Raw genomic sequence first — 16,837 nt, forward strand, 5'->3', positions numbered from 1 at the left:
GGGACAAGTCTCTGAATGTCCTTGATTGGCCTAGCCAGAGCCTGGACTTGAACCCGATCGAACATCTTTGGAGAGACCTGAAAATAGCCCTGCAGCGACGCTCCCCATCAAACCTGACAGAGCTTGAGAGAATCTGCAGAGAAGAATGGGAGAAACTCCCCAAATACAGGTGTGCCAAGCCAAGGTTGTAGCGTCATACCCAACAAGACTCAAGGCTGTAATCGTTGCCAAAGGTGCTTCAACAAAGTAATGAGTGAAGGGTATGAATACTTATGTAAATGTGATATTTTAAATAAAGTTAAATAAAGGTTAAATACACATTTCTAAAAACCTGTTTCTGCTTTGTCATTATGAGGTATTGTGTGTAGATTGATGAGGGGGAAAAACTATAACACATTTTAGAATAAGGCTGTAATATAACAAAATGTGGAAAAAGTCAAGGGGTCTTAATACTTTCCGAATGCACTGTAAGTGAAGAAATGAGCAAGACAACTTAAGTCTCAATGATATGAAGACAATGGATGATCCATATAATCTGTGACCAAGTTAGGAGGACAAGGCAACGCCCCTTCTCTTAACTGGGGAGGTATCGTTTGTTTTCCCCAGGGAATGGAAACTCTGGGACTGAGTTAAAATGTCCCGTGAGGAATATGGCGACAGTTCCGATGGAGAAGAGGGCCATGGCCACCCAGAAACACACCTTGTCAATCATCTTCCCGATCAATACCCAACTCTCCATTTCCTATGGGACAGTTAACGGTGAGCCAGAAGTGGGGAGACAATGACCCACACTGTTCTATCACGATTTCTTAACCCTCAGCTCACCATGGGCCTGTATTCAAAGTGTCTCAGTGTAGGCCTTTTAAAATCATAATCATTTATTTTATCATAAGAGCATGATCCTAGATCAACACGCTTTGTGAATATGGGCCTGAACAGAATTAATTGAAATGAAATTGACCCAAAACCTGACCTACATCCCCAGAATAAAAGCAATACTTACTGATCCAATGTCATTTGCTTGCTTTGTGCTCTCAGCGATAAAGTTACAGGCATCCACACATTCCTTGATCTCAGGAGCAGCTTGGGCGAGGCTCTTGAACAGACTGGCTGTGGTGCTCACATCAATGCCATCCACTAGAGGGTAACAGAGACATACAGTCACCTACACATATGCTGGTGATGGACCACAGTGCGAATCTTTATCCTCTCTCCTTTTCCTATTGATTGTGATACTTATTTACAAGAACAAATACAACCAAATGCTTTTTAAAACCAATTCAAATTAACCCAGACATCTATTTAAAAAAGTGGCTTGCTGGATAATATACATAACTACTTACTACTACATCTCAAAGCAGGGCTGTCCGCAGACCTTTTGGGGGGGGGGGGGGGGGGGGGATGTGCTCATCAACAAAAAAAGGGCACCCCAAAAAAATGGTTCCTGCAGCCGCGGTCACAGATTCGTTGAGCAATTATTACAAGAAGGGAAAGCAGAACAATCTGATTAGTAAATTATTTTTCTAAACTATTTTGAACTCAAATTCTTATTAACAATGACCAACACAATACCAGTCAAAATAGAAGATTGTAGCCTACCATTACTATATCCAACCCAACTCTATTTGTGGCCACTATCATGCCTGCCTGCAAAGCGCTCATTGCCAGCCGGATAGCCCTGTTCTTCCTCACAAATATCGTAAGAATTTCGCCAGAATATGTTACATCTTTGTCCCATAATATTGATGGCAGTGCGATGTTACAGCTGCTTATCTTTAGACATATAGCCAGTAGCCACCCACATTAGGCCTATCTGAAATATGAAAATGATCAATCAAATCGCCAGGTAGACAATTGTTCTGGCAAAGATAAGTCAGTAGTAGATTGTGAAACTGTATTTTATATGGATGATGAATGTAGGCTTGAAACAAGTTATTTTTGGTCACTAATCTGGATATGCGTGCCCTAGTGACTCATAAATCGCAGTCCCCGTGGTTATATCCGCAGGGCGGGCGGGTTGAGGGTCATGAAATATTGTGTGGATGAAGGGCGGGTTGGTGGCGGGCGGGTTGAATAAAGACAATACCTTAAAAAATCCATAAATGTATAATTCTTGTGCAATGTATACATCTTAAGCTACATTGAGGTTTTTCTTTCATTATTTTAGGCTATCTGCATTAGTGCATAAGCCTAAACTTTAGGGCCTAACTGTACACGCGCCAAATAGCCAACACGCCAATCGCCAAATGCATTTTGGAACGGGCAGAAAAAGTTAATATTGAGGGAACTGTAGCCTACTGTTCAGAAGGGTTAAATGGAAACTGAAATCTGGGCACTGACTGTAGGTCTATAACCTCTCACATAGCCTTAATAGTAACTCCTGGAGAATTAAGCATTTCTTGCAGTAAAATTATGTCGGCAAAATTTTGAACAGGAGTGGAGAAATATGATTTTTGTCATCTTGAGAGAATGCGAATGCACAGTTAGCACCTCTAAACAGTACCTATCTTTATCAGCATCATAAAAGCTGATAGTATTTCAACCACAAAATATGCATCCAAGCCGAACTGAATTCTTATCAGAAACATGTTGGGTCGTTTTCACAGCTTCCCTTACAACCGGGTAAACTGATGTCATAAGGAAATGTTGCACAGAAAATCTTTCCAGATTTTTGAGTTATTGCATTTTCTCCCCGATCTCTAAACTTCTTTGCTCCACGAAAGAAGCAGAGATGACAGAGAGAACTTTACCGAAGTCAACTAGATTGAAGCATTCATTCTGTCCATTTATAACATTCTGCTGAGTAAGGGTTTATTTACTCTTCGGGCAACATAATGACAGAAGAGAAGCCACCTGTATCTAACTATAGACAAGTTGACTAACAAATAGCCTACCATAATGTTGGAAATTATAAGCAGAAACATATCTAAAATCAGGCAAAAAGATCTTCCCCCCCAAAATTCTGCCATCTCTAGCCTACCATGCATTTTCTATATTTGCGGGTTAGGGTCGGTTCTCAGATTTCCACTTTATTACACATAGTTGGGTGGTTGCAGATGTGTTATTAGCAATTGCGGGCGGGTGCCGGTGAACAAACAGCTGACCCGTGCACCACTAGTATGCCCTTCTTTATGCTCCAACGTCGATGAAGTCATTGGTCAACAATTAAGATGCGCAACTTGTTGGTTCTGAAGCATAGATTATCATTTAATGAGGACTTGCTGACAGTAGGTTCAGAACAACCATGACAGAACATTTATTTAAAAAAATAAACATTTGGGGGGAGATTATTCCACCACTGAAAAAGGAACTTTGGAGACTGGAAGGGCAAAGGGGCATGTGCTCTGTGCAGGTAGAGCCCTATCTGTGCACGTGCCTGTCTCAAATGTTGTTTGGCACAACTGTTTCTGGGTTCCATAACACCAAAACAAATGTTGTATACCCCCCCCATGCACTATCCTTCCTTCCCTCCCTACCGGTATCTCTAATCTTACCAAATGATCGTGTGAGACCGTGCCTCTCTCTCTCTGTTTGTCAAACATCATCTCGCTGCGTGGTTGTTTCAGCACATACTCCTCCGCTCTCTGCATCAGGCCGAACGAGCTACGCCGTCGCTCCCTCACTCTGTTCACTTCCGCCTCTGCATTATCCACCAGAGGGGCTAAACAGGGGAGAGGAAAGGTGGAATAGGCAACAAAAAAGTCTAATATTCATTCTGACAAAGTAGGATCTTATGTCATATCGGATCGTTATAGTATTGAATAAAGAGAAAAGAAGGCGTTAAAAAAAAGTATAATTCTTGTGCAATTCATATCTATAGGCTACACTGAGGTTTTTCTATCTGACGTTAGTATTTAGCCTAAGCTTTAGGGCCTAACTGTAGCGTGCTAAATACACGGCAATTGCCAAATGCTTTTGGGAATTTAGGCAGAAAAAGTTAACATTGATGCACTGAGGCAAAAAGGACAATATCAAAGTTTAATTCAGTAAGAGAAAAGCTGTGAAATGGAGTTGAAAATAAATAGAAGGACCAGAACAGTCTGTAAAGGTGTCACGTTCCTGACCTATTGTTCCTTTTTCTTTTATTTATTTAGTTGGTCAGGGCGTGAGTTGGGGTGGGTTGTCTTTGTGTGTTTTGTCTAGTCTAGGGGTGTTGTATGTGTATGGGGCAGAGAAGAGTGTAGTTGTCTAGTTATGTCTATGGCTGCCTAGATTGGTTCTCAATCAGAGACAGCTGTCATTCATTGTCTCTGATTGGGAGCCATATTTAAGGCAGCCATAGACAGTAGGCTTTTGTGGGTAGTTGTCTATGTCTATGTTCTATGTTCTATGTTGCATGTGTGCACTTAGTTCTGTTTAGCTTCACGATCGTTTGTTTTGTTCATTTTGTAAGTGGTTGTTTTTTCCTTCATTAAAGAAGATGTATTTTTCACGCGCTGCGCCTTGGTCCTCTCTTTCTCAAGAAGACGATCGTGACAGAACTACCCACCGACCAAAGACCAAGCGGCGTGGGAGAGCGCAACAAAGAAACCAGGACTCGTGGACATGGGAGGAAATATTGGACGGAAAAGGACCCTGGGCTCAGACAGGGGAATATCGCCGCTCTATTGAAGAGAGGGAGGCAGCTAAAGCCCAGGAGCGGTGGTATGAGGAGGCAGCAAGGAGACGTGGCTGGAAACCCGAAAAGCCTGTGAGTAAACCCCAAAAATTTCTTGGGGGGGGGCTTAAAGGGAGAGTGGCGAAGTCAGGTAGGAGACCTGCGCCTACTCCCTGTACTTACCGTGGAGAGCGAGAGTACGGGCAGACACCGTGTTACGCAGTAGAGCGCATGGTGTCTCCTGTACGCCTGCATAGCCCGGTTCGGTACATTCCAGCTCCACGTATCGGCCGGGCTAGATTGAGTATTGAGCCGGATGTCATGAAGCCGGCCCTACATATCTGGCCACCAGTACGTCTCCTCGGGCCGGCTTACATGGCACCAGCCTTACGCATGGTGTCCCCGGTTCGCCTACATAGCCCGGTGCGGGTTATTCCACCTCCCCGCACTGGTCGGGCGACGGGGAGCATACAACCAGGTAAGGTTGGGCAGGCTCAGTGCTCAAGGGAGCCAGTACGCCTGCACGGTCCGGTATTTCCGGTGCCACCTCCCCGCTCCAGCCCAGTACCACCAGTGCCTACACCACGCACCAGGCCTACAGTGCGTCTCAGCCGGCCAGAGTCTGCCGTCTGCCCAGCGGCGCCTGAACTGCCCGTCTGCCCAACGGCGCCTGAACTGTCCGTCTGCCCAACGCCGTCTGAACTGTCCGTCTGCCAAGCGCCGCATGAACTGCCAGTCTGTATTGAGCCTTCAAAGCCGCCCGTCGGTACTGAGCCTTCAAAGCCGCCCGTCTGCCATGAGCCTGCAAAGCCGCCCGTCTGCCATGAGCCTGCAAAGCCGCCCGTCTGCCATGAGCCTACAGAGCCGTCCGCCAGACAGGAGCCGCTAGAGCCGTCCGCCAGACAGGAGCCGCTAGAGCCGTCCGCCAGACAGGAGCCGCTAGAGCCGTCCGCCAGACAGGAGCCGCTAGAGCCTTCCGCCAGACAGGAGCCGCTAGAGCCTTCCGCCAGACAGGAGCCGCCAAAGCCTTCCGCCAGACAGGATCAGCCAGAGCCTTCCGCCAGACAGGATCAGCCAGAGCCTTCCGCCAGCCATGACCAGCCAGAGCCGTCAGCGAGCCATGACCAGCCAGAGCCGTCAGCGAGCCATGACCAGCCAGAGCCGTCAGCGAGCCATGACCAGCCAGAGCCGTCAGCGAGCCATGACCAGCCAGAGCCGTCAGCGAGCCATGACCAGCCAGAGCCGTCAGCGAGCCATGACCAGCCAGAGCCGTCAGCCAGCCATGACCAGCCAGAGTCAGCCAGCCAGGAGCTGCCAGAGCCAGCCAGCCAGGAGCTGCCAGAGCCAGCCAGCCAGGAGCCGCCAGAGCCAGCCAGCCAGGAGCCGCCAGAGCCAGCCAGCCAGGAGCCGCCAGAGCCAGCCAGCCAGGAGCCGCCAGAGCCAGCCAGCCAGGAGCCGCCAGAGCCAGCCAGCCAGGAGCCGCCAGAGCCAGCCAGCCAGGAGCCGCCAGAGCCAGCCAGTCAGGATCCGCCAGAGCCAGCCAGTCAGGATCCGCCAGAGCCAGCCAGCCAGGATCCGCCCCTCAGTCCGGTGTTGCCCCTCAGTCCGGTGTTGCCCCTCAGTCCGGTGTTGCCCCTCAGTCCGGTGTTGCCCCTCAGTCCGGTGTTGCCCCTCAGTCCGGTGCTGCCCCTCAGTCCGGTGCTGCCCCTCAGTCCGGTGCTGCCCCTCAGTCCGGTGCTGCCCCTCAGTCCGGTGCTGCCCCTTAGTCCGGTGCTGCCCCTTAGTCCGGTGGGGTTAATTTGGAGGGTGGCCATTTGGAGGAGGCTACGAAAGCGGGTAGTGACTATGGTGGGGTGGGGACCACGACCAGCGCAAGAGCCGCCACCGTGGACAGACGCCCACCCAGACCCTCCCCTAGACTTTATGCTGGTGCGCCCGGAGTTCGCACCTTAAGGGGGGGGTTATGTCACGTTCCTGACCTATTGTTCCTTTTTCTTTTATTTATTTAGTTGGTTGGGGTGGGTTGTCTTTGTGTGTTTTGTCTAGTCTAGGGGTGTTGTATGTGTATGGGGCAGAGAAGAGTGTAGTTGTCTAGTTATGTCTATGGCTGCCTAGATTGGTTCTCAATCAGAGACAGCTGTCATTCATTGTCTCTGATTGGGAGCCATATTTAAGGCAGCCATAGACAGTAGGCTTTTGTGGGTAGTTGTCTATGTTCTATGTTGCATGTGTGCACTTAGTTCTGTTTAGCTTCACGATCGTTTGTTTTGTTCATTTTGTAAGTGGTTGTTTTTTCCTTCATTAAAGAAGATGTATTTTTCACGCGCTGCGCCTTGGTCCTCTCTTTCTCAAGAAGACGATCGTGACAAAAGGTGCTATCTTTATAAGCATCATCAAAGCTGATAGTATTTCAACCACATAAGATTTCATTTCTGCTTGGATGCATATTTTATCAAAAACATGTTGGGTCGTTTTAACAGCTTTTCATTTCCTTAAACAGATTTTTAGACAAAAAAAAACTGAAATATCATATTTACATAAGTATTCAGACCCTTTAGTTCTTTGAAGCCCCTTTGGCAGCGATTACAACCTTGAGTCTTCTTGTAGGTTGACACCTTTACTTGGGTAGTTTCTCCCATTCTTCTCTGCAGATCCTCGAAAGCTCGTCAGGTTGGATGGGGAGCGTCGCTGTACAGCTATTTTCAGGTCTCTCTAGAGATGTTCGATCAGGTTCAAGTCCGGGCTCTGGCTGGGCCAATCATGTACATTCAGAGACTTGTCCCGAAGCCACTCCTGCGTTGCCTTGGCTGTGTGCTTAGGGTCGTTGTCCTGTTGGAAGGTGAACCTTCACCCCAGTCTGAGGTCCAGAGCGATCTAGAGCAGGTTTTCATTAAGGATCTCTGTACTTTGCTCCATTCATCTTTCCCTCGATCCTGACTGGTCTCCCAGTCCCTGCCGCTGAAAAGCATCCTCACAGCATGATGCTGCCACTATCATGCTTCACCGTAGGGATGGTGCCAGGTTTCCTCCAGACGTGATGCTTGGCATTCATGCCAAAGAGTTCAATCTTGGTTTCATCAGACCAGATAATCTTGTTTCTCATGTTCTGAGAGTCCTTTAGGTGCCTTTTGGCAAACTCCAAGCGGGCTGTCATGTGCCTTTTACTGAGGAGTGGTGTCCGTCTGGCCACTCTACCATAAAGGCCTGATTGGTGGAGTGCTGCAGAGATGGTTGCCCTTCTGAAAGGTTCTCCCATCTCCACAGAGCTCTGTCAGAGTGACCATCAGATTCGCGGTCACCTCCCTGACCAAGGCCCTTCTCCCCGGATTGCTCAGTTTGGCCGGGCGGCCAGCTGTAGGAAAAGTCTTGGTGGTTTCAAACTTCTTCCATTTAAGAATGATGGATGCCACTGTGTTCTTCAATGCTGCAGCCATTTTTTGGTACCATTTTTTGGTACAAAGGGTCTGAATACTTATGTAAATCAGGTATTTCTGTTTTTATTTTTAATAAATTGGCAAAGAAATCTAAAAACCTGTTTTGCTTTGTCATTGTGGGGAAAATCCATAAATGTATAATGTGGAAAAAGTTATAGGGTCTGAATACTTTCAGAATGCACTATATTTTAGTCATGACTTGGCCTATGCAATAAAGTATTTAACTTTCAAACCCACACAAGTACTGGACCTGGATTTTTTTATGCCACTTAGCACCCATTTGTGGTTAAACAAATCATTTTGCTTTTCAATGTATACATACCTGCTTGATGGTGTGGGTTTTGGGACTGCGGAGGGAGATGTTGAGCACCACGATTTGGTTGGTGGCGATGAGCGTGGTCACAGACATGACAAAGATCAGGTACCTGGAAGAGAAGAACAGACCGATGTTGATGGAGAGGGGATTTGGCTCTCTTATGGAGTAACAGAAATGTATGGAGGAAGGCAGTAAGAAAGAGACTGAAGAAGAATCCCATTAGAGGGCACAAATTTGAAGTTGAGAAAGGAATGCAGTGACTATATGGAGTCTCTCACACAGAATCATCATACAAACACACCCAGGTACATTCTAACTCACTTGCCAATGAGTGGGACATTGAGCGATGTCTCAGGGACCTTCTGAGCAATAAGAAATAGGAAGACAGTCTGAGCCAGCAGGACAGAGATGGACACAGTCAACTTCTGTCCCCCAGCTATGAAGGGGACAACAGAGAATCAGAGGGGTAGACGGGAGTGCAGTGCTTTTCCCATAATCATCATAGACGACAACAGACATAATATACAGATGGTTTTATTTGGCCCACCAAGTTTTCTGAGCAAAAAAAACATTTTTGTTGTTGGACAGCTCCAGCTCCAAATCAGCTCCAAGTGATAAACATTTTGGAAATCTGATCCCAAGTAGGCCTATTCCCAAACATAATAAAGAGATGTGATCGTAAACAAATGCCTAAGCAAGGTTTGAAGTTATGTTTTAGTCACATTATCTGTTTGGGTTTCTTGTAGTCAATTTGTAGTCTACAAATGATTTGTAATAATGTTCCGGCCCCCTGACCATCCGCTCAAGAAAAAAAGGCCCGCGGCTGAATCTAGTTGATGATCCCTGTAATATACTCGAGCAATTCCAGACGTAACGTGAGAGTGCTTCCAAGTGTTTTAGTTGGAATGCAGATCCCTATTGATCTTGTCTTGCGCAGGCAAACAGAATCCAACTTAAATCCGACAACATACAGTGCATTCTCTAGTTTGAAACTCAAAACCATGAAATCTATGTTAGAGCATAAAGGGGCAATCTGCAGTTGCTACATCCATTTGTGGACTCATAAATTAATGATATGTACCCATTGATTCTTGAAGAATATAACTTATTAATGCCTCATAAGCATTCGTACCCCATCAGAATCCAAAATATAAACTTGTTTTACTTCAATGTTTGTAAACAAAGTAAATGTAAAACACTACATAACCTCAGAACATTAAAAATTATAATTCTGATATCATGGATGGTCAGTCCTTGCATCCATAGCTCTCTTTTATGAATTTGAGTGGTTATATTTCTCTAGCCCCATCCCTCAGCTTTTTACTGAAATGGGGGCAGGGAGGACACTTTGTTATTGTTTCAACTGTTGATAGCTGCTTTAAATATAAATAATTTGATTTAATAGTCAATATATGAAACAACACTAACAGACATCTGCTAACATCAGTTGTTGATGGCATACTGTATCATCTTCCTGTATCCTTAAGTTACACCACTGACCAATCAGCAGCAGTGTTGCAACCTACCCTGTGCAGGTAAGAAGTAGGCCAGGACGACCAGGGAGGAGATGAGTGAGCAGGGCAGGATGATGATGTAGAATAGAGGTTTTCTCTGGATGACCAGGTTGAAGGAGATCTCCTGGTACTCCAGGTCATCAGGAGTGTAGCGTGAGTTGATCAGCTTCCTGGCTGGCCGGGGCTTTATGGCCCACTCACCGTTCTCTAACAGGGTGGAAACAGACACACTGGGATCAATAGAAGCCATTTCATTAGGATTTGACCTGTTGATGGGTTGTAAATTGTTTACAGATAGCTGTTAATCAAATCAAATGTTATTTGTCACATGCTTTGTCAACAGGTTTAGACAATGTCGTAGAATTACAACATTATGTTAATCACATTACTTTTATATTAGAATGTATTCCTATATTAAAACATTAACACCGTCTGTTTTTTCTAGAGGCAACAGAATAGGGTTCTTAGAACTCTCATGTGTCTGCGTGAAGAGAGAGAATCCTCAGATTTAACTCTGACAGATTTACGATGGCTTGGTGAGAATCTAAAGACTGCATTCCATGATTAGTGTCTGTGTGCCTGTTTATCGGTAACAGGGAGGACCAATGTCCAGTTTATTTAAGGAAAGGATTTAGTATTCTAGGTTGCATTAGTATTTCTGTATAAACAAGTAGTAAATGAACTAGAGACAGATATTTGGTGCCATGTAAATCTTGATGTCTGTTGCATGAGAGCACAATGTACCTTTGTATCATTTCTGTTCCTTGTCACAAGGACTCAGGAAGACTATAAATAGTTCTAACCGAATCCTGTTTATTTGGGCTTTAACACTACACCATTGGGTGATTGTTAACGTTCCATTACTGCAGTCATTAAATAATAAAGTTCAATTGTTTTGAGGAAATCTAAAAGTATCTTTGATTAGAATAATTCCACCACAACTAACAATGAAATGCTAACTTACAGGTCCTTTTCCAACAATGTACTTCAGATTAAGAAAAAAAAAGTCAAATACAAAGTGACATGAGGAATAAATACACAGTGAATAACAATAAAGAGTAAATATAACATGGCTCTATACAAGGAGTACCAGTACCGGGTCGATGTGCAGGGGTATGGGGTAATTGAGGAAGCTATGTACATATAGGTAAAGTGATTAGGCAACAGGATAAATAAAACAGTAGCAGCAGCGTACTTGGTGAGTGTGAATGTGTGTTGCGTCAGTGTGTGTGTGTGTGTGTGTTGGGATGTCAGCGTAAGTATGGGTTAGTGTGTGGGTAGAGTCCAGTATGTGTGCGTAGTCACTGCAAGAGAGAGAGTGCAAAAAAGGGTCAACGCAGGTAGTCAGGGTAGCCATTTGATTAGCAGTCTAATGGCTTGGGGTTAGAAGCTGTTTAGATCCTGTTGGTTCCAGACTTGGTGCACTGGTACCGCTTGTCATGCAGTAGAAGAGAGAACAGTCTGCGGCTTGGTTGGAAGGAGTCTTTGACAATTTTTTGGGCCTTCCTCTGACACCGCCTGGTATAGAGGTCCTGGATGGCAGGGAGCTTGGCCCCAGTGATATACTGGGCCATATGCACTAACTTCTGTAGTGCCTTGAGATCAGATGCCAAGCAGTTACCATACCAAGCGGTGATGCAGCCATTCAATGGTGTAGCTGTAGAACTGAGGATCTGAGGGCCCATGCCAAATCTTTTCAGCCTCCTGAGGGGGAAGAGGCATTGTCATGCCCTCTTCACGACTGTGTTGGTGAGTGGACCATGATAATTCCTTAGTGATGTGGACAACGAGGAACTTGAAGCTTTCAACCCGCTCCTCTACAGCCCCAATGTGGATGGGGACGTGTTCGCACCTCCTTTCCTGTAGTCCACAATCAGCTTCTTTGTCTTGCTGACATTGAGGAAGAAGTTGTTGTCCTGGCACCACACTGCCAGGTCTCTGACCTCCTCTCTATAGGCAGCCTCATCGCCGTCGGTGATCAGCCCTACCACCGTCATGTCCTCAGCAAACTTTATGGTGTTGGAGTCGTACATATTGATTTTGAGAAACTACAAAGTTGTATATTCAGTATTTGTGTCACACATGCAGGACCTGAGTAGTGGTGGGAAACTATTAGAGGGAGGTAGATTTTGAAATATAATTTATTTAAAGAATGGCGCCAGAGGAGATGCCTGCCGTTTTACAGGCTCCTAACCAATTGTGCTATTTTGTGTGTTTTTCTGCATTGTTTGTAGCTTATTTTGTACATAATGTTGATGCTACCATCTCTTATGACCGAAAAGAGCTTCTGGATATCAGAACAGCGATTACTCACCTCGAACTAGACAAAGATTTTTTCTTTAATGAGTCTGACGCGAAGGATATAATGCTACTCCCGGACAAGGCCCAAATCCTCGTCATTCGCATGAAGAAAATAAGGAAATACAGGTGGCGCAGATCAGGGTGCCTTATGAGAATTCATTGGTGAGTGGGTAACATGCCTATACCATCCGTTCTATTGGCCAACGTGCAATCACTGGAAAATAAACTGTTCAAGACTATCCTACCACTGGGACATTAAAAACTGTAATATCTTATGTTTCACCGAGTCGTGGCTGAACGACGACACAGATAATATACAGTTGGCTGGGTTTTCCATGCATAGGCAGGACAGAACAGCTTCGTACGGTAAGACAAGGGGTGGGGGTGTGTCTTTTTGTCAAGAACAGCTGGTGCACGATGTCTAATATTAAGGTCGTCTCAAGGTATTGCTTGCCTGAGGTAGAGTACCGTCTATTAACCACCACAAACATATATATATATTTTTTAAATGTACTTTATTTAGTAAATATTTTCTTAACTGCATTGTTGGTTAAGGGCTTGTAAGTAAGCATTTCACGGTAAGGTCTACACCTGTTGTATTCGGCGCATGTGACAAATATGATTTGATTTGGAAAACCATAAAAACAAGACGTTGCAACATTAGTGTGTGTATTACCAGTGAAGGCCTCAGGATCAATGTCCACCCACTCAATAGGCTTGTTGGTCTCTGCGTCAATATGATTTCCAACTCATTTGCACTGTATGTCTGGGACCTGAAGACTAAGGTGCAGTTCTGGTAGTCAAAGGGGAAATAGGTGATCTCTATGGCACACGTGCTGCGGTAGATCGCTGGAGGCAGCCAGTACATGTAGCCACTGGAGTAGATCAACACATTGGCATAGTAGGCCACATCAAACTTGCCATCAATGCTGCAGAGGGGGAAGAGAGGAGGGGAAGAAAGGAGGTGGAAGGAAAGGGTAGGGTGCGATGAGAAGAGTTCAAGAGTCCATTGCTCAAAACAAAGCAAAACAGAGCCACAAAAGGGGGGGAAATCAGAATGAGGAAAAAGATGAAAGCCCTCTACTGGCTCACTTGTTCTCAAGGACGATGTCAGGGAGCCATACTGTGTTGTAAGGCACACAGATAACTTCAATGCCAAAATACTCAGAGGTGTTCCAGGCTAGGCGAATATCATTCCATTGCTGTGGGAGGGAGGGGAGGGTACAGGCAGAGGAGAGACGAGAGAGGGGGAGGAACGGAGGAGAAAACAGACGAGTGAGGGAGAAGAGAGCATTGAGATGGAAAAAACTCAAAGTAGGAGAAAGGAAAAAACTGAATCTAGTCAAAGTATGCAAGAAACAAATGACAAATGAATTGATAAAATTGTGAGTGTTTCTCTCACCAATCTCAATCCAGACATTAGTTGTGAGAGTCTCTTCCTTTTCATTCTGTAACAGAGGAGATAATATGATTGTCTGATGAAGACATTTGTCCATTTCAGTTTGATATGTGATAGTACTGTAGTGCACCCTGCATGGTGGAAGTACAGAACTGTTTAGATAGTATGTCATCCGTACGGAATATGTATTGTGTTGTTGGGGTGCAGCAGTGTGATGTGTGTAATATGTTTGGTTTTACATTTGAGTCATTTTGCAGATGCTCTTATCCAGAGTGACTTACAGTAGTGAGTGCATACATTTTTGTACTGGCATCTAATGTACAGTGGGGAGAACAAATATTTGATACACTGCCGATTTTGCAGGTTTTCCTACTTACAAAGCATGTAGAGGTCTGTAATTTTTATCATAGGTACACTTCAACTGTGAGAGACGGAATCTAAAACAAAAATCCAGAAAATCACATTGTATGATTTTTAAGTAATTAATTTGCATTTTATTGAATGACATAAGTATTTGATCACCTACCAACCAGTAAGAATTCCAGCTCTCACAGACCTGTTAGTTTTTCTTTAAGAAGCCCTCCTGTTCTCCACTCATTACCTGTATTAACTGCACCTGTTTGAACTCGTTACCTGTATAAAAGACACCTGTCCACACACTCAATCAAACAGACTCCAACCTCTCCACAATGGCCAAGACCAGAGAGCTGTGTAAGGACATCAGTGATAAAATTGTAGATCTGCACAAGGCTGGGATGGGCTACAGGACAATAGGCAAGCAGCTTGGTGAGAAGGCAACAACTGTTGGCGCAATTATTAGAAAATGGAAGAAGTTCAAGATGACGGTCAATCACCCTCGGTCTGGGGCTCCATGCAAGATCTCACCTCGCGGGGCATCAATGATCATGAGGAAGGTGAGGGATCAGCCCAGAACTACATGGCAGGACCTGGTCAATGACCTGAAGAGAGCTGGGACCACAGTCTCAAAGAAAACCATTAGTAACACACTACGCCGTCATGGATTAAAATCCTGCAGCGCACGCAAGGTCCCCCTGCTCAAGCCAGCACATGTCCAGGCCCGTCTGAAGTTTGCCAATGACCATCTGGATGATCCAGAGGAGGAATGAGAGAGGGTCATGTGGTCTGATGAGACAAAAATAGAGCTTTTTGGTCTAAACTCCACTCGCCGTGTTTGGAGGAAGAAGAAGGATGAGTACAACCCCAAGAACACCATACCAACCGTGAAGCATGGAGGTGGAAACATCATTCTTTGGGGATGCTTTTCTGCAAAGGGGACAGGACGACTGCACCGTATTGAGGGGAGGATGGATGGGGCCATGTATCGCAAGATCTTGGCCAACAACCTCCTTCCCTCAGTAAGAGCATTGAAGATGGGTCGTGGCTGGGTCTTCCAGCATGACAACGACCCGAAACACACAGCCAGGGCAACTAAGGAGTGGCTCCGTAAGAAGCATCTCAAGGTCCTGGAGTGGCCTAGCCAGTCTCCAGACCTGAACCCAATAGAAAATCTGTGGAGGGAGCTGAAAGTCCGTATTGCCCAGCGACAGCCCCGAAACCTGAAGGATCTGGAGAAGGTCTGTATGGAGGAGTGGGCCAAAATCCCTGCTGCAGTGTGTGCAAACCTGGTCAAGAACTACAGGAAACGTATGATCTCTGTAATTGCAAACAAAGGTTTCTGTACCAAATATTAAGTTCTGCTTTTCTGATGTATCAAATACTTATGTCATGCAATAAAATGCAAATGAATTACTTAAAAATCATACAATGTGATTTTCTGGATTTTTGTTTTAGATTCCATCTCTCACAGTTGAAGTGTACCTATGATAAAAATTACAGACCTCTACATGCTTTGTAAGTAGGAAAACCTGCAAAATCGGCAGTGTATCAAAAACTTGTTCTCCCCACTGTATGTGTGTTGTATTGTTATGCTGCAGCAGGTGTGGTCTGTCTCTCACCAGGGAGATGAGGTTGGTGAGAATCAGCTTGACCTGCACCTCCACCTTGTCTGTGGGGTGCGCTGCTGGACGAATGTTCTTGTTGTAGCTTCTGAACAGGTCCTCAATCAGCTTAGACTCCTCATTATAACTCACTGCACAAGGAAGGAAGGAAGGAAGGAAGGAAGGAAGAGAACCATGCTATTATGAAATATGGATGGCATAAAACCCATAAGGACTATAAAGCATACCATTTCAAAGGATTCAACACGTGAAAGGCCAAAGGAACTTGAATAATCAGTGACCGATTTGCTAAAAGCACCCAATGAACCATTTTCAATTTACATTATTAACATCTAGGCATGTCAACCCACGGCTGGCTCCAGGCATAATAAGGCCCCTTGCCGCAAGGGTGGTTTTTAGGAACTCAGTCGGGGGTCTCAACTTACTGTTGAGAGTTAGATATTAATACACAAGGTACAAGTTCGAAATCCCCCCAACCAAATCTCACTTAGGGCGCCCACAAGGCTAGAGCCACCCTGTGTCAACCATAAAAGCCAATTTATGCTTGGTGGCAATGTGGATCAGAGGCTCCATATGGAGTGTGTGAAGCAATTGCGGAGCCTCCAGAGGCTTGCGGTGGCGATGCCATGCGCCTCCCACATGTTTTAACAATGAGGAGGTCTCCGCATAGATCTGAATTGACATGATTAGAGTAGGTGGGGGAGGTATATCCTGTATAAACACAAATTCACTTCCTTCACAACAAACATGGAGAACTTAGACGAACAGGTTCACAAATAAAAACATCTTTATGATACCTTGTGTAGGGATTTCAAAGACACGATAATGAGTTTGAACTCCTGGAAAGATATCTGGGAGGTTATGGGGATAGATGTGGTATAAAGGTCAATGGAATGCAGACCATGGCATAGAAGGACGCTGGATTGGCGCACATTCAACAAATCTGATCTAACAAAGCAGATATTTGTCAAATCTGTCATGATTGATGTATTGTAACAGGCCCACAATGTGGTCACTAAAATCTGATGTGGATATATTTGGCTGTTTTCGCTGCATAACATTTAGAAGTTGGCCCTATTCATACAAACTGGTAGCATAGTGGTGGTAGTCAAAGGCGTTTTTAACTGTAATGCAGTTGATTAATGACGATGACATGAACATGTGTTGGGGTTGACATCCATACAGCATTATACTCTGATTTTGACCTCAACATAGTGTGAAAGTCACATATAAACAATAGCCTAAATGTAGGATCCTTTTGCTGTGGGGCAATGAGGAGACACGGTGGGAAAACGGT

The 16,837-nt window shown here is 45.1% G+C and overlaps 1 pseudogene; it reads right to left on the reverse strand.

Annotated features, from left to right (window-relative positions):
- Positions 1-487: 487 nt before the first annotated feature.
- LOC120057483 lies at positions 488-15,906 on the reverse strand (annotated as a pseudogene).
- Positions 15,907-16,837: the final 931 nt, after the last annotated feature.

Source organism: Salvelinus namaycush, chromosome 12, assembly GCF_016432855.1.
Source record: "Salvelinus namaycush isolate Seneca chromosome 12, SaNama_1.0, whole genome shotgun sequence".
Lineage (NCBI taxonomy): Eukaryota > Metazoa > Chordata > Actinopteri > Salmoniformes > Salmonidae > Salvelinus > Salvelinus namaycush.